Source organism: Polyodon spathula, chromosome 11 (assembly GCF_017654505.1).
Source record: "Polyodon spathula isolate WHYD16114869_AA chromosome 11, ASM1765450v1, whole genome shotgun sequence".
Classification (NCBI taxonomy): Eukaryota; Metazoa; Chordata; class Actinopteri; order Acipenseriformes; family Polyodontidae; genus Polyodon; species Polyodon spathula.
The window spans coordinates 26,073,151-26,092,618 of record NC_054544.1 but is presented as its reverse complement, the minus strand read 5'-3'; the positions used below and the strand labels follow the sequence as shown (position 1 = coordinate 26,092,618).

General features: G+C 42.3%; 1 protein-coding gene across 2 annotated transcripts in view; it reads left to right on the top strand.

Annotated features, from left to right (window-relative positions):
* The window catches only part of ptprna (protein tyrosine phosphatase receptor type Na), a 161,820-nt gene that overhangs the window by 28,753 nt on the left and 113,599 nt on the right, over positions 1-19,468 (top strand). The window lies entirely within an intron of this gene.

Genomic DNA, 19,468 nt, shown 5'->3' with positions numbered 1-19,468 from the left:
CATATAGGAAAACATGCAGGTCATGTGGCAGCCCAGATAATTTTGCTAGAGTATGCCTGTCAAGTAAGAGATGAAATTCAGCAGGGAAGCTGCACACCTTAGAGGAAACAGCTTCACAACGGCGAGTCAGTTTATTCCAAAGAATGCACTGGCCCTATAAGATCAAAAGGCCAAAAATGGTTTGTGAATCTCAGACTGAATAATAAGTTATAATGCGACTGATGCAGTTCTCCATCCCTGCTGAGCTAAACAAGGTAGAACACAGCTGAATGGACCTTTGTCGAAACAACTGCTGACCAGTACATATGATGAGTTTAATGGGCCAGTAGAATCCGTTTCAGAAGCGGTTCATTTTGAACTCGACCCAAGCATTCCACCAGTACAATGTGCCCCACGCAATCTGCCATTAGATATCAAGCCAGGGGTAAAGGCACAACTGGATAAGCATGAAGTAGACAGCCATATCGCACGTGTGACAGAGTCAACTGATTGGATAAGCAACATGGTGATTGTGAAGAAGCCTGAGAAGCTGAGAATTTGCGTAGTTTGTAAATCAGACACTGAGAAGATCTCACTACATCATGCCAACACTTGATGTATAAGTTACCTAAAGCATGGGTGTTTACTCTTGTTGATGCGAATGATGCATTTCTGCAGTGCAAGTTAGATGAAGAGAGCAGCTACATGACAACCTTCTTGACCCCCTGAGACAGGAAGAGATGGCTTATACTACCGTTTGGAGTCTCCGTAGCACCAGAGGTGTATCAGCGTAAGCAGCATTAGCTATTAACTGGGCTCAGTGGCATTGAGCCAGTAGCAGATGACGTACTCGTCGTTGGCTGTGGTAATACAGATGAGGAAACGGACCGTGATCCTGACAACAAGCTGCTAGCACTAATGGATTGATGCAGGCAAGTGAAGCTTGCAAGGCTTAGCATAAAGAAACTGTAATTCAATGTGAAAGAGGTTCTCTTCCATGGACACATCCTGTCCTCAAAAGGCTTAAAAGTTGACCTGGATAAGATCAGAGCCATACTGGAGATACCATAGCCTACCGATGTGAAATCACTACAGCGCTTCATTGGGTTTGTGACCTACCTGGCAAATTTCATGCCATACATATCAGAGGTGTGTGAGCCCTTGAGAAGGCTTCTGGACAAGGATGCAGTTTGACACTGGCTTCCTAAGCATGACAATGCAGTGCAGGAAATAAAGCGCTTGGTCACAGCTATACCTGTGTTGAAGTACTATGATGTTACAAAGCCTGCCACTGTACAGAGTGATTAAAGCAAAAGTGGGTTGGATGCTGCCTAATGCAAGAAAGTCAGCCAATGGCTTTTGCATCTAGAACACTAACCCCAACAGAGTAGAACTATGCACAGATTGATAAGGAATGCTTAAGCATAGTGTTCGCCTGCTGGCATTTCCATCACTGTCTGTCCAGCCAAGAAATGATCACAGCAGAAACTGACCATAAGCCACTGATAGCTATCTTCAAGAAGCCCCTCATGAGCACACCCAAGCGACTCCAGAGCCTGCTGCTTACAATACAGCATTTCCGCCTCCATGTTGTTTACAAGCCAGGCCCTGAGATATATAACAGCGACACACTCAGCAGAGCGACAGCGGCAGACATGATGTCCAGTGCAGAGCATGAGCATCACACAGTTTGCAGTGTGCAGCAGGAGCAAAATGACATAGCACAGATCAATTAAGCTGATTACTTGAATGCCACAGATCAACGATTGCATCAGATTGTACAGTACACTGAGAGATGAAAGTTTGCAAGCACTGAAGTCAGTAGTTCTGACTGGATGATCAGAATTGAAGGAGGAAATGCTAGTCAGAGAATACTGGTCATTTAGAGGTGAAATCAGCATACAGAATGTACAAAGGACCGAGGGTCATCATACCCAAATCGTTGCAACCAGAGATGCTAGCAGGTATACATTCAAGCCACATTGGTGGAGAAGCATGCTACAGGCAGGCACGCGACACCCTGTGGTGGCCTAACATGCAAGGTGAGATCAAAGTCTTTGTCAGCAATTGTTCTATCTGCAATGAATATGCAGATGAGCAGTGGAAGAAAACCATGATGTCACATGAGATACCATCATGGCCTTGGTAGATTATCAGCATGGACTTATTCAACTATGCAGGAAAAGAGTTCCTGCTGATAGTTGACCACTACTCAGAGTTGTGGGAAATCGAGCTGCTCCCAGACTTGTCTGCTGACACTACAGTCAAGCACTGCAGGCACAGTTTGTGCATCATGGTCAACCGGATCGAGTGATCTCAGATAATCAATTTGCATGCAAGCAGTTCAGACAATTTGACACTGAATGGGAGTTTCAGCATGCCACGTCATCACTGCTTCACCCGCAAACTAATGGCAAAGGTGAATCTGCTGTCAAGATAGTGATGAAATTGTGCAACAATGCTAAAAAGTATGGTAAAGATCCATGGAAGCCATCCTGCATTGGAGAAACATGCCAACAGAGGGCATGGATAGTATCCCGACACAGCACCTGATGTCAATGAGGCTAAAGACATCATTGCTAGTAGCCAACAAGTTACTCGAACCCAGTGGGGTACAAGGCATACCAAAGAAACGGCGACAGAAAAAGCAGATTTCTAAATTAGGCATTGACACATCTGCCAAAGACTTGCCTGAGCTGAACATTGGTGATTCATTCTGCATGAAGCCGCTGCCTGGAGATCAAACAGGTCGCTGGAGACTGGGTACCTGTGTGCAAAAGGTCACACCACACTCATATCTTGTGGACGTTGAAGGAACCGTCTACCGCCACAATTGTGTGGATCTGCGGGTGCCAGGACAGTGGACAGACTGCACAGCCCAACAGAGGTGCCAAGCAGCCCAAATAGCCACTCAGGGAGAGTAGAGGCTATACAGCTGACATACCAGAGAGCAGGAACAATGAGAACTTTGAGAAAGCAAGCACACCGGTCAGCACTTCAGTGCCAAGCACGCCAGCTACGAGAGCTCAAAGCGGCTCATCAACACCAGTTAGACCTAAGCAGCTCCCTGCAGAAAAGAGCCCTGTTTACTACTACAGTGGAAGACAGTCAAAGTCATCTGAAAGACTTAATCTGTAGGAACTGATCATACAGCACAAAGTTTTTTGTTATGTTGCTTCGATTCACTAATAATAGCTTGTAGTTGTTTACATCAGACACAGCCTTCTTTAGGTGTAATCCCGGGATAACCACAGATAGCTGGTCGATGAAATCCAGCAGCGGCACAGCTGGAAGTCAAGGTTAGGCCAAATCAAGGGGAATATAAACTTACAATATTACACTTAGTAATGGGCTTGTCATGCATATTCATAAACAGGTTTCTGCCCCTCTGATCCTGTGTCCAAGTGAGAACCGAGTCAAAATGCTGAACTTTGGGAGTTGGGAACCAATGAAACATTTTTGATTGAACAGGTTGTATTGAAGCCGTCGATGTTATGAAGATGCTTTGAAGAGACGACCCAAAGAAAATAGCTAGTCAAAAACTGATTTATGTGATATGTTAATAAAAATATCAAATCGCAAGTATGTTGAAATAGATTGCAAGAATACATACAACAAAGCAGAAAGCTAGGAAAAGTAATGCGTTGTGTTTTAAACTTTACTGTCAGTTCAGTAACACATTAAATGGGGTAAACTTAATGATGCAGCATTGGTAATGGTTTTGGATTTTGGAATTGAATACACGTAGGAGGGATATACACTCCAACAACACGCACTTGTGTGTCTGTGTCTGTGTGTGTGTGTGTGTGTGTGTATATATATATATATATATATATATATATATATATAAACAGCACCAGAGCCTTTCTGAAAGTGGGGGCCAAAGTCTGGGGGTGAGAATAGCAGCGGTTTTCATTAATTCATGAAAATATTATTTTGAGAATTTACTTCTATTCCAAACAAGTAGTAAAAGTATACCCAGAGTATAACCTCCACCATAGGCACCGGAGCCTCCTGAACAGCACTGCTGCTGCCGCTCACAATGGTCACGTGACACACATCGCCAAAACATAAAAAAAATGCTTTGCTAATACCACATTGTCTGTCGTATTCTCCTAGCATATTATAGGGTACCAACCATGATACTCATAAAATGCAAACTACATACTAAATCTAGCTTTTAAAAGCATATGTCTATGTTCGACAAACTGAATACACTGGCCAGTTTGCAACTACAGTATTAACCTACATCTATGGTTAAAACTTCTTCAAAGTCAGATGTCAAAAAATGATCACATTGTCGGGTTACTGGTAATATTTTTACAGTGTTTAAGTTGTGTCAATAAGGAACTGCATTTAAAACTGATATGGAACACAAACACCAACCATTATAGTACTATATTATGAACAAATTGAATCATATATGAGTATTTTACCACAATAACACCCTGCATAAATAAAGCATTTTCTTACCATGTGATTGTTTGAGGTCTGCTGATGAGGATTAAAACTTTTGCTTGCCAAAGTCGGCTTCTCTGCGCTCATTTTATGCTGTTAACATACCCATAATTTTTCCAACATTCACAATATTAGTTTTATCATTGTACATGTTTATCAAAGTCACTGCGTTTAAAGTTGTCAGTGTTTTTGCTTTGCTGTGGATAGTGGCTCCTGGAGAAATAATTGAATTTGCTGCCTTGTTTTCTATTTTGATGGAGGTGAAATTAATATTTTTGCTACCTCTGCTACCATATTATTGTCTTCTAAGCGTTCATTTTTCCGTTCTTGTATATTTCATGCCTTAAAAGTAATCTATTTCTTGCGCTGAAAATGTAAAGGCTCCAGTCAGAATTTGTGTGCAGTTGCTCTGCACACTGATAGGCTCTCTCTGTCTGCCACTGAATTGGGTGATGTATCCCTCTGCCACAGTCCTATTGTAATCTGACACATTTTGGAACCTGAAGAAACATTATTTTTGGTGGTCCCATTGGCTATGATAGCACCACCAGAATTTTCACCACCAGTTGTTGGGGCGTCTATGACTGCAACTAAACATTGTGTGCGATACAAGAGCCTTTTTCCCCACTGCACAGGTTTCTTTTGTGAAGACATAGGGGATCATAGGGTTTTATTGATTGGGAATGAGCATTTTCAATATACCATTTTAGTTTTCACATTGAAACCTAGTATGGTTTTATGGTTTTGGGAAACCGGTTTTTGTTTTTTCTCAAAGTAGATGGCCCATAGAGAAAAGATATTTCAAATTAGATTAACCCATAATGACTGCTGCTGTGTCTTCAGTAGACTGACTGGAGGCTCAGTCAATAAGCAGTGTCTTAGCAACAGTCTCCTCACTGGTCAGACAGCTGAGGTGATTCATCAGCACATTGATGTCACAGAGAGACAGAGGAGTGAGGGGAGCAGGCACAATACACAGGCTTTAAAAGAAAGAATCATGAGCCAGTTCCATAATGGGAATATTGCTGGGGGTTTTCTAACCCTATTTACTTTTTATATTTCAATGGACAGCTTATAGCAGTGTGACATCACAATAGCAGCTGCACCAAGCTTTGAATTCAGAGCTTCCACAGCAAGAGCACTGATTAATCAGTATATCAGAAATAAATTACTTAATAAATTTATCATTACATGGTTAATTATATGTGGTATAAACAGAAAACTACAAAATAATCAGTACGTGAGAAAAGACATAAAGAACACAGGACTTGGTCCCTTTGTGTTTATATCTCCCCTAAGTCATTGATTAGAGAGCCATTGTGCATCCGCTCTGTGCTTTACAGAGACTGGGCCTCTGTCAAGGATGGGGTACACTGCGTTTCATTAAGTAATCTATATGTCCTTCAGTGCAGAAGTAGCTTATGGGAAGGTACAGGTTTCTAGGCAGTAGTGTTCGTGAGGTGCTGAATCAGAGAGGCTCATCTGATCTGCTTTCCTGACTCTTATATTCTGTTGGTGTTAAATGAAGGATACGTCACACGCTTCTTGTCTCAGAGCTGTTTGTATTCAGACTGCAGTGTCCACCAGCACATAGTTCCAAACACAGTATCCATGCTCAATCAAGTACCTGCTGTATTTGGTTGGGTGGGTATGCAAAACAAATATGAGCAGTTAGCACTTTTTATTGTTTGCTATTTTTGTTATTTCTTACATGTACCATTCATTCTACACATTATAAACATGAGTTTGTGCTTTATGGGGTTGTTGTACCTCAGGCCACCATAGTTGAGTGATAGCAATGGCCATATAGTCACAGCAAAAACATTTTCTAGGCGTCCACACAGGTGTTAAGAAGCCTTCCAGGTTTGTAGCACACTTCAGTGGCATTGTGAATCATTACTCAGCCTGCAGATAGCGGTAATGAGTAAAGACAAACACGCATTTCACATATTTTATTTGCTATCACAAACATTGTGCATTTATTATTAATCTTAAAAATCCCCACCTAGACTTCCTGTTTTTGGTTAACTTTGATAAAAAATGCATCTCATATGGTTACTGACAGGTATGTACGTTAAAGAGGAAGCAGCAGGGTTCCAAAAAATACAACATTCCATGACTTCACGTGTGGCTACACCTGTTTAAATAACGTATCTGTCATTTTTCTTTTCATTGTTAACATCTTGACAACTTTGTACACTTAGGCTATAACTCTAAAGTCTGTTTCAAAGCTCTTTTCAAAATGGCTGCTCTAGTGTACTGATTGTGTAAGGATTATTACCCACATTGTCAAACAGGTAACACAGCAATAACGATCCATGATGTGGTACGGAACAGAAAAGCCAGAGCACTTGTTATGTTTTTTTTCTCTTCCTGCAGTGGTTTAGAGGACAGATCTCAAACCCATCCATCTCAATCTATTCCCTTTAAAAAGTTTGCCACGGCCATTTACCATATTTTACTATGGTTTTCTATGTTTTTGTGCTTTAACATAACTTTTTGTGCTTTACAATGCTTACATATACTTGACCGTACTTAGGCTATGCTTTACTTGGCTATGTTTTTTTTTTTTCTTTTATAAGGGTTGTGATGTCTGATTGCCTTTATTCATATCCTGTATTCATGTGCTGTGTAATAACTACTGAGAAGAACTGACAGAGCTTTATTGTGTGGAGTTCAACTTTAGAGCGCACTGCGACTTTCAATCTCATTGTGTAGCTGGGTCAGTGAGGAAGAAGTAATTGGGTCTCAGGTCTTTGGAGACTGCCAAGAATTGAGACTGAAATGTTATTTTTGAGAGTGGCTTAAAATAAACGGACTTCCAGAAATATGCCATTGTTTTACTCTGAATAGAATATATTTTTCTAATTTGAATGGACTACCACCTCACTACCAGTGGCCCTGTCCCTAAAGAATAGCTAAACCCATTACTGCGACAGTATTGCCATTGAAGTACTGTACATATCACTGCCAGGACACAGTGTCTGTAAGGGATAGCGAACCCCATTGATTTGACAGTATTGCCACTGCAGTACTGTACCCATCACTGCCAGGACCCAGTCTCTGTAAGGGATAGCTAACCCCATTGCTGTGACAGTATTGCCATTGCAGTACTGTACCCATCACTGCCAGGGCCCAGTCTCTGTAAGGGATAGCTGACCCCAGTGTTCCAATTGCAGTCCAATACTGTTACACACAGTTGGAAATTTCACAAGCCCTGCACTTATACCTGAGTTGTAAAACTCCCCTTGTTTAGGCATATACAGTGCCTATAGAAAGTATACACCCCTTTCAAATTTTTCACCTTTGTTGCCTTATATCCTGAAATTAAAATGCATTAAAATATTTTTTTTTTCATTTATCTCCACATCCTACCCCACAACTTCCAAGTGAAAAAATTATTCTAGGTGAAAATTTTATTGCAGTGCCTATAGTAAGTATTCACCCCCTTGGACGTTTTCACAGTTTGTTTTGTTACAACCTGAAATCTTGATGCATTTAAATGGGATTTTTTTCCCCTTTGATTTACACAGCCTACTAAACACTTTGAAGAGACAATATAATTTTTATTGTGAAACAACAGTTGATGAAAAATAAAAAAACTGAAATGTCTTGGTTAGATAATATTCACTTCCCTGACTCAATACTTGGTAGAACCATCTTTGGCAGCAATTACAGTAGTGAGTCTTTTTGGGTAAGTCTCTACCAGGTTTGCACATCTGGATCGTGCAATATTTGCCCATTCTTCTTGGCAAAATTGTTTAAGCTCTGTCAAGTTGGATGGGGATCGTTGGTGGACAGCAATCTTCAAGTCTTGCCACAGATTTTCAATCGGATTCAAGTCCGGGCTTTAACTGGGCCACTCTAGGACATTCACTGTCTTGTTTTTAAGCCACTCCAGTGTCGCTTTGGTTTTCCTCAAGGATTTGCCTGTATTTAGCTCCATCCATTTTGCCCTCTACCCTGACAAGCTTCCCAGTCCCTGCCAATGAAAAGCATCCACATAGCATGATGCTGCCACCAACCATGCTTCACAGTAGGGATGGTTTATCCTGGAGTTGTTTTGAAAGCTCTTTAGTCTTCATGGTAGTATCTTTGCTTTGAATGCACTGCCCAACTGTGGGACCTTACAGAGAAAGGTGTATTTAATCGGAAATCATGTGAACCTTATTCCTTGCCTTTCCTTTTGGTGCCTTTAAATAATAATAATAATAAAAAATCACTGCTCACTACGCAGCACGTACGTTTTCTGAGTAATAAGCGTGACAAAAAAAAAAACTAAAAAAAAAAACTAGAAAAGAGACTAGAGGTAGGCTGCATTTCAGGATCAGATTTTGCTAATTAAATTCTCAATTTAATTTAATTGAATAATGCCGTTAGACGTTTGGAAGGTTTTTTTTTTATATATATAAAATAACTAAATGTAAAGGTAAAATGCACTGTTTGTGGAGTTTTAGTAAGTTTCAGTGGCAATACCACCAACCTGCGGGATCATTTACAGCACCTGATAAAATCCGACAGCGGGAACACAAGTAAAAAACAAAAGGAAGCAACACCTTCAATTGACAGCTTGTTTTGGAAAGAAAGTTGAGTCGAAAGATAATCTCCATATTAATTACTCTGGGTCATGAACGTGCATAGGAAAAGCTTGACTGTAGGGATGGTGTTTTCTGGGAGATGTGCTGTGCTGGGTCTGCGCCAAATGTTACGCTTGGCATTTCGACCAAAATGTTCCAATTTGGTCTCGTCTGACCACAACATTTTTGCAGGATCATTCAGGTGCTTTGTTGCAAACTCCATGTGGCCTTTGAGATGGATTATTTTTAGTAATGGCTTCCTTCCTTCCATACAGGCTACTTTTGTGAAGTGTTCTTGATATTGTTGACTGATGCACATTTTCTCCCATCTCAGCCATTGAACTCTGTAGCTCTTTCAAAGTTGTCGTTGGCCTCACAGTGGCATCCCTCACCAGTTTCCTCCTTGCCCGGCTGCTCAGTTTGGAGGGACGGCCTGATCGAGGCAGTGTTTGGGTTGTACAGTGCACCTTCCATTTCTTGATGATTGAGTAGACTGTGCTCACAGTGATATTCAGAGACTTAGTTATTTTTTTGTACCCTTCTACCGATCTGTGCTTTTCAATGACTTTATCCCTGACTTGCTTTGAGAGCTCCTTGGTCTTCATGGTTGAGTCTGCTTGAAGTTCAAGGAACCTCAAAGAGACAGGTGTTTTTATTCTGAAATCAAGAGAACCACTAATATTGCACACAGACAGAGGCCATTCAACTAATTGTGTAGCTCTTTAAGATCATTGTGTGCACCTGAATTAATTTAGGTTTGCCACAGCAAAGGGTTTGAATACTTATGCAATCATGACTTTTCCATTTTTATTTCATATAAATTTTTGCTTTGAATGTGTGGAGTAGGTTGTGTATATAACACATATTAATTCCTACTTCAAATTGTCATTAGTGCAAGCTTTAAAGCAACAAAATATGAGAACTGCGAGAGGGTCTGAATACTTTTGCAAGGCAAGCATGCAGCGTCCACCTGCAGTTGAATTGCCCATACCTTGAGACTGCACATTCTGCATCCACTGAATTCGTTGGAAGTTAAGACAAAGCTTTGCCAAGTTATACAGCTATAATAAAAGTACAGTACAGGGGCAATAAGTGGTTCACATGATTTCAGATTAAATACATCTGTCTCTGTAAGGTCCCACAGTTGGGTAGTGCATTCAAAGCAAAGATACCACCATGAAGACCAAGGAGCTTTCAAAACAACTCCGGGATACAGTTGTGGAAAGGCACAAATCAGGGAAGGGGTATAAAAAGATTTCTAAGGCATTGAATATCCCTTGGAGCACAGTAAAGTCGTTCATTAAGAAGTGGAAGGTATATGGCACCACCCAGAATCTGCTTAGAGCAGGCCGTCCTCCCAAACTGAGCAGCTGGGTAAGAAGGGCATTGGTCAAAGAAGCAACCAAGAGGCCAGTGACAACTCTGAAAGACCTACAGCGTTCCATGGCTGAGATGGGAGAAACTGTCCAACTGTCAACAATAGCTGAGGTACTCCACAAATCTGGCCTGTATGAAAGAGTGGCAAGAAGGAAGCCATTTCTGAAAAAAAGGCCATGTAAAATCCTGCTTGGAATTTGCAAAAAGGCATGTGGGAGACTGAAAAGATGTGGCAAAAGATTCTGTTGTACGATTTTACTATTTGGCCTAAATACAAAGCATTATGTCTAAATACAAAGTATTATTACCTGTTTGCAAATGCCATTTCATCGACTTTCTGGGATCCGGTAAGGTCTCTCTCGTACTGTGACCCCTGGTGGAGAGATAATGTCATATTCAACTAAGTTAGTTCCTCTGGGCAAGTCAGAAAAAAAAAGAAACATCGCTGAACTCCTCAATAAGCTTACGCAGCTCCCTTTGCTGATCTGGAACTAATTGTTCCCCCATCGAAATTATTTTAGTTCTCTTAGTAGGAGCACATGCTTCACTACATTTTTGGACGAGCCTTTGTGCTCCTCCCACCCGTCTCTCAACAGATTGAGGATGCCGCGAGGCTATCAGCCGTACAAGAGCTCGAAGGGGTAGAACCCTGTCAAACTCTGTGGCACCTCTCACACTGGGAAAAGGAGGTAGGGAAGATGCAATGCCTAATGTTTTTTCTCTTGCGTTACAAATCATCTCAGCATCGACTTCAGGGTCTGTTTAAAGCGTTCCGCCAAACCGTCCATCTGTGGATGATAAACAGATTTTCTGATAAGACGTATTTTTAACATTTTATACACCTGCTGTAGTGTGTTAGACAGAAAGTTGGTTCCATAATCAGTCAAGATCTCCTTGGGGATCAATACTCTAGCCATAATCTGCACTAATTCTGTTGCTATCACAGCGGCACTAGTGGACCTCAATGGAACTGCCTTCGGGTATTGCATTGTATAATCGACCACTACTAATATATGCATATACCCGGAGTGAGAAGGTAACAAAAGGCCCACTATGTCCATTGCAATGCGTTCAAAGGGAATGGAAATAATCGGCAGCAGAACCAAAAGGGCGGGGCGCACTCGACTCGGCGCTGCTCGCTGGGAGTCTCGGCATGTGACTACATAGCTCGACACTTCAGTATGAAGACCCTACCAATAGAATTGAACGAATGTGCTCCCTTGTCTGCTCAGAGGTGCCCCGCAAAAGGGATATCATGTTCTAGTCTTATGACCTTGGTTTGACAAGACAGGGGAATGAATAATTGTGTTACAGACTGTCCTGTGCCCATGGCTAGATTTACCCTATACAGTAGTTGCCCCTTCATACTGAAGTGTGGATATACTAGTTCCCCAGTGCCATCAACATCCTTACCTTCAATAGACCGGACCTGCCACCAAGTGTACACTAGTGACGGGCCATTATGTTGGCCCCACACTATGTCTACGCTTGAGTACCACATGTCCGGTATAATGAGAGGGGCGGGAGTAGCATCTGCCCTAGGTGGCCCATAACCTCGCCCTCTCGGTCACAGTGCATTCAACTCCTTTTGACTAGTGTTTGTTACCACCTGAGCGTTCTCCCACCAGACCCCAGCCTTGACTTGATGGTTCCTCCCATTTTGCAGTCCATCTCTCTGTATTCATTTTTCTAGGACAGAAAATGGGGGAAAATCTAAAAACAGTTTATAATTGTGAAAGGTGCAGTGTTGTCCGGTTTCGTGCTGGCCCCTGGTGACAGCTCTGGAACTGTATTAACTGTCTGGTAACGTACAAGACAAGATGAGACAATTACAAACAAACAAAAACACAACACTCTGGATTTCTGGTAATACACTGTAACTGTCCTGACTTTTGCTCACTACAAACCAAATGCAAAGGAACAGATTACGATTTTCCATCCCCCTTATATGCTGTCATGCATGACCCCCTTGGTAAACGAATGCAGCTGCCTTTACAAGCGGCTTGCATCTGCTGCTGCTACATTGTACAAGCGGCTTGTTTCTGCGGCTGCTACATTGTTTTCCTTCCAGGTCAATGCATTCTTGCAGTAGAGTCTCGCCTTTTTCCAGACTGACCGACTTCCCGACCCGAGGAAAGAAATGTCAAGCCAGCCCGTCAAAAGAACTCTGTCCTTGCTTAGTGCCCTCACAGGTCGGCAGGGAGATTTACAACCAAGGTTCATTGTATTTCTGTCACAGAAATTCAGTGAGATACCATGTTTATTTTATAGGGAATTCAATGAGGTACCAGGTTTAATTTATAGGGAATTCAGTGAGGTACCAGGTTTATTTTATGGGGAATGCAATGAGGTACCAGGTTTATTTTATAGGGAATTGTCACAAAGACGGCTGCAGTGGGTGATGTCAGACCAGAACCAGGAACCAACAAATAAACAACAGAGAGGTGGAGTTTGGTGTTTTTGCTCAGCATTTAATAATTGAACAGACAGAAAATAAAAGGATGTAAAGACAAACAAAAACAGGACATGGCACTGGCAGCCAAAACAAAGAGACAAACAAAATGAACTGTACAGACAAACACAGTGAGCTGGTATTATTTTAACTATTATTCTAACTGTTACCTCCGTCTCCAATCCCGTTCTCCACTCACCGAACACACAACCCCAAGTGAGTGAAAACATGCTGCTTTTATGCAGCTGTACCGAGACTCGATTGCTAATCAGTCATTCAATTGGAGTCTTGCTACAACTGCATGTGAATTAATAAAGTGCAATTCCCCATGCTCACATATTAAGAACATAAGAAAATTTACAAACGAGAGGAGGCCATTTGGCCCATCTTGCTCGTTTGGTTGTTAGTAGTTTATTGACCCCAGAATCTTATCAAGCAGCTTCTTGAATGATCCCAGGGTGTCAGCTTCAACAACATTACTGGGGAGTTGATTCCAGACCCTCACAATTCTCTGTGTAAAAACGTGTCTCCTATTTTCTGTTCTGAATGCCCCTTTGTCTAATCTCCATTTGTGACCCCTGGTCCTTGTTTCTTTTTTCAGGTCGAAAAAGTCCCTTGGGTCGACATTGTCAATGCCTTTTAGAATTTTGAATGCTTGAATTAGGTCGCCGCGTAGTCTTCTTTGTTCAAGACTGAAACAGATTAAATTCTTTTAGCCTGTCTGCATATGACATGCCTTTTAAACCCAGAATAATTCTGGTCGCTCTTCTTTGCACTCTTTCTAGAGCAGCAATATCTTTTTTATAGCGAGGTGACCAGAACTGAACACAATATTCAAGATGAGGTCTTACTAATGCATTTTACAGTTTAAACATTACTTTCCTTGATTTAAATTCAGCACTTTTCACAATGTAGCCAAGCATCTTGTTGGCCTTTTTTAAAGCTTCCTCACATTGTCTAGATGAAGACAGTCAACAAAAACTCCTAGGTCTTTTTCATAGATTCCTTCTCCAATTTCAGTATGTCCCATATGATATTTATAATGTACATTTTTATTTCCTGTGTGCAGTACCTTACACTTTTCTCTATTAAATGTCATTTGCCATGTGTCTGCCCAGTTCTGAATCTTATCTAGATCATTTTGAATGACCTTTGCTGCTGCAACAGTGTTTGCCACTCCTCCTATTTTTGTGTCGTCTGCAAATTTAACAAGTTTGCTTACTATACCAGAATCTAAATCATTAATGTAGATTAGGAATAGCAGAGGACCTAATACTGATCCCTGTGGTACACCACTGGTTACCACACTCCATTCTAAAGTTTCTCCTCTAATCAGTACTTTCTGTTTTCTACATGTTAACCACTCCCTAATCCAAGTACATGCGTTTCCTTGAATCCCAACTGCATTCAGTTTGAAAATTAATCTTTTGTGCGGGACTTTGTCAAAAGCTTTCTGGAAATCTAAATAAACCATGTCATATGCTTTGCAGTTATCCATTATCGATGTTGCATCCTCAAAAAAATCAAGTAAGTTAGTTAGACACGATCTCCCTTTCCTAAAACCATGTTGACTGTCTCCGAGGACCCTGTTACCATATAGGTAATTTTCCATTTTGGATCTTATTATAGTTTCCATAAGTTTGCATATAATAGAAGTCAGGCTTACTGGTCTGTAGTTACCTGGTTCAGTTTTGTTTCCCTTTTTGTGGATCGGTATTACGTTTGCAATTTTCCAGTCTGTCGGTACCACCCCTGTGTCAAGAGACTGTTTCATGATTTTGGTTAGTGGTTTGTAAATTACTTCTTTCATTTCTTTGAGTGCTATTGGGAGGATCTCATCCGGCCCAGGGAATTTGTTTATTTTAAGAGCTCCTAGTCCCTTAACACTTATGCCTCGGTTATGCTAAAGTTATTTTAAACTGGATAGGAACTGGATGACATGTGGGGCATGTTGTCCGTATCCTCCTTTGTAAAAACTTGTGAAAAGTAATCATTTAATATATTTGCTTTTTTTTCCCTTCATCTACGATTTTGCCATTTGTATCTCTTAGACATTTAACCTCCTCTTTGAATGTTCTCTTGCTGTTGTAATATTGGAAAAACATTTTGGAATTGATTTTAGCCCCCTTAGCAATGTTCATTTCTATTTCTCTCTTGGCCTTTCTAACTTATTTTTTGACTTGCGTTTGCAGTTCCGTGTACTCTTTCTGTGTACTTTCTTTTTGGTCCCTTTTTATCGCTCTGTAAAGTGCCTTTTTTTGCTGAATATTTTTTTTAATTGATGTATTAAACCATTTTGGCAATTTAGTTTTACATTTAGATTTGTCTACTTTAGGGATGTAATTGTTTTACGCCTCTAGTACTACATTTTTGAAGAACAGCCATCCTTTTTCTGTGGATATTTTCTCTATTTTACTCCAATCTACTTCTGTTAGTCTCTGTTTCATACCTTCATAGTTTGCTTTTCTAAAATTGTAAACCTTAGATTTAGTTATTACTTTTGGGGTTTTAAAAAGCCCTTCAAATGAGACCATGTTGTGGTCTGAGTTTGCCAGTGGTTCTCTGACCTCTGTTTTAGTTATTCTGTCTTCGTTATTTGAAAAGACTAAATCAAGGCATGCCTCCCCTCTAGTCGGTGCCTTGACAAATTGTGTTAGGAAGCAGTCATTTGTCATTTCCACCATTTCAACTTCAGAGCAACATTGTCACAAGAATTCAGTGAAGTATCAGGTTTATTGTATAGGGAATTCAATGGGGTACCAGGTTTTTTTTTATAGGGAAATCAATGAGATACCAGGTTTATTTTACTCCTGAAAAAGTTTTGACTAATAAACGTTAGATTTGCACCATTTTCTCCTTTTTATATATTTGTGATTATGTTAATTTAAAAAATAAGAAAACATGACAGCAACAAAAAATGCCAAAAAAACATACAACATGTTTACTTCTGTTTATATTAAATATATTACAAAAAGGTTTATCTAAGAATTATATTTCTTTAGCTTAATAATAACACATTCATGTTAATCTTTTTCTGCACAAATTGGACAGCTTCTTTGACAACAGCATTTTTAAAGGTTAAAATATGAAGAGATAAATTGATTCACCTTCAAAAAAATCAATAGAACTAATGAATAAGCAATTCAAATCAATGCAGAACATCATTCCCATTCCCTCTGAAATGGGCTGAGAAAGTAGTTCAGGCAGCAGACCTATACAGAAATCCACTCCCACGCGTGTAGGCCCAAGGCCGAGCTGAACAATCAGTCTGTATCAATTAATCATTTCCTTTATTTACCCAGCTGAGAAACCACAGAGAGCCAATTCATAGTTAGAGTGAGGTCCAGGTCAACACTGTTTCCAAAGCAGTCTTATACAGTGCTAGAGCTCCAATAAACACATTCACCTTTTATTTGTATCTGCTCCAGAGAGCTCATTACAGGAATAACACCAGCAGTTTGAGTTGATGACTCAAAATAACAAATCTAAAAAACAATGCTATGCAAATTTCAGATTATATTAAGGGATACTTTAACCATCTTGTTTGAGTATTTATTGTATTTTGTACCTGGTTAAAATACTATTATGTTGTGTTTTGTGTGATTCTGATCACATTATGTTACAGTCACTGTTTCCTGTGTTGTCCGTGTCGCAGCATCATGTTACTGTGGCAAAGTGATGAGTACATGCAGGTGAGTGCAGTGCAGAGCGGATTAATCACACAGACAATGATTCACAGGTGCTAGGGTGTTTATTAATGATTATACAGCGGCGTGTATCACTTCTGTTTTGTAAATCCCAGGGGTTTGACCCGCAACCAAAAGTCCAGTCTTTTCTCACCCACTAAAATGAATCAAAATACCATCTGTTCCATCCAAAGGGCCAAGGGAGGCTGATAATTGACATATTGAACATGACGCCACATATTTCCGTATCTCTCCATAGATAAAATAAAATCTGGCCAGGATCCTCTCCTCAGTCTTTTCATGGCCGAGGTGCTCTGCATGCTGGGCAGCCTGAGCACCTCTCACGACACCTGATACAGCAAATGATTCCTTATGAAATAATACGCATACATAATTGTTGAATTATCTACCGTCTTCCCCTCCACAGGTCACACTGTGTTTCCACCCCTTTTCCCCCCTGTTTTCTCACCTGGGGGGTTCCTGACCCAACTCTTCCACCACTCTGTTACTGGTCCCCTCCGAACGTTCCACCCTGCACTCCTGTCTTGTTTTCCTAGGGCAAAACTTTGGGTTAAACAGATCAGACTAAAAGAAACATTTCACCAATTACTTTTTCCCCCTTACTTGAGACCAGGTGGCCACTCCCCCATTGAGGTCTTCAAAGTATGGCCAGTCCAGCCCACAAATTACTGGATACGGCATCCTTTTTGCGACAGCCAAGATTTTGCACTCTTAAAATTATTTTAGTAGTAGGGTATGACCCGGTATCGCCATGAATGCAAACGATAACCACTGGCTGAAATGGGCACCAAGTTATACCCCCCAGAAGCCCCTCCTGAATCAAGGTTTGCCGACACCATGAGTCCACAAATGCACAGGTACTCTTTAGTGCAACCTGTACTATTACCAGATAGGAGGCCCTCTGACCATTACCCCCTTTTATGCTTGCCGGTTGCTGATCAATCATCCATCCTAGGTCTGCATCCTGGTGGGCCTCTGCCAGACGTACCGTCTCCTCTAAAGTTGCTGGTTTTGTATCCCTAGTCATTCCTTTATCAATCCATCACAGCCAACTGCTACTGAGTTGTGCTTGTGACCTAACCCAGATTTGATATTAGTGCAACCTAAAACACTTGTGCTTCTGACCTTCCCAATATGGCTGCAACAACCGGTCTCTATGCGTAAGGCATGTTCCATCTTGGTATGGTCACTCAAGTTACTCTCTCTAGTCTAGTGCATCCACATATCGGGAGGCCAGATTTCACTCCTTTTAAAACCCTTCACCCAGCCACAATAACAAATACTGGACCACCATTTAAAAATATATATATAAAAAATAATTATGATTTAAGCTTGAAGCCACAGAAGTTAGGAAATTCCTTATAAAAAATGACAAATTAACTGCCCTGCTACTCACAGCTGTGCTACACTGACAGACAGACAGCCCTGCTACTCACAGCTGTGCTACACTGACAAACAGGTGTGGCCGGCGTGAGGAGGACGGCCACAACTGGGCAGGATGCCCCTACAACCAGGCCCAGGAGGAGGTGCAGTGTTCACCCCGGGCATCAGGGGACACCCCACTACCTCCAGCACCACCACCTTCACCACCGTCCCAGGAGATCTGGGACTGGTTGATGCACCCTGAGGCAGACCCCGTCCACGATCTCCCCATAGTTATCAACACACTGTGGCGTCGAGATGGGGAGAGGTGAGAACAATGGAAGGAACAACACCACCCGGCGTCCTTCCCAGAGGTTGCCCTCATGGTGGTTAATTACCTGGCGGTAGACATGGGAGATGCCCCGGTCACTCCAATAAAGAGGGGTGAGCTGTCGCTCCCAGAGCCAGAGAGGGGTGAGGAGCTGCCGTCGCTCCCAGCGCCAGAGGGGTGAGGAGCTGCCGTCGTCCCGAGAGCCGGAGAGGGAGGAGGAGGAGCTGCCGTCGTCCCGAGAGCCCGAGAGGGAGGAGGAGGAGCCGCCACTCCCAGAGCCCGAGAGGGAGGAGGATGAGCCGCCGCTCCCAGAGCCCGAGAGGGAGGAGGAGGAGCCGCCGCTCCCAGAGCCCGAGAGGGAGGAGGAGGAGCCGCCGCTCCCAGAGCCCGAGAGGGAGGAGGAGGAGCCGCCGCTCCCAGAGCCAGAGAGGGGAGGAGCCGCCGCTCCCAGAGCCAGAGAGGGAGGAGGAGGAGCCGCCGCTCCCAGAGCCCGAGAGGGAGGAGGAGGAGCCGCCGCTCCCAGAGCCCGAGAGGGAGGAGGAGGAGCCGCCGCTCCCAGAGCCCGAGAGGGAGGAGGAGGAGCCGCCGCTCCCAGAGCCCAGAGGGGAGGAGCTATGGCCCAAGGATGCCTGCCTTGCACCGCTCAGGGATGACGCATCCGCATCGGCTGGGGTCGCCTGCTGCTCCGCATCGGCTGGGGTCGCCTGCTGCTCCGTATCGGCTGGGGTCGCCTGCTGCTCCGCATCGGCTGGGGCTGCTGGTGTCTCCTTTTTGTTTTTTAGGCCTCCCGAGGGTCCGCTGCCGCCGTCACCGCCTCCGCCACGAGAGGGAGCCATGTACGTTGTACATGGGGGGAGGTATGTGGCAGAACACAGCTCTGCTCTTTAGAAATATGCAGGGATGGGGTTAAATTCCCCTACCTGCCTGGGTTCATTGTGTTTCAGGTGGCTGGGGTTGATTAGATGATTAGTTTAACGATCAATCAGCGCCCAGCCACCTGACATAAAAGGAGGCCTCTGCTTCTCATTTAGAATGAGGGAGCTGAGGAAGCAGGTTGATGTTTTGGTGTTTGTGATTTTTGAATGTTTTGAATCCAGTGAAGGTATTGCCCAGCCTGGAAACCTTTATTTTTGTGAGTGTATTTTTGCTTTATTTGTGTTTAAATTGCTTTGTTTTGGCCCTTGTGCCCTTTCATTTTTGTGTTTATAATAAAATAGTTATTTTT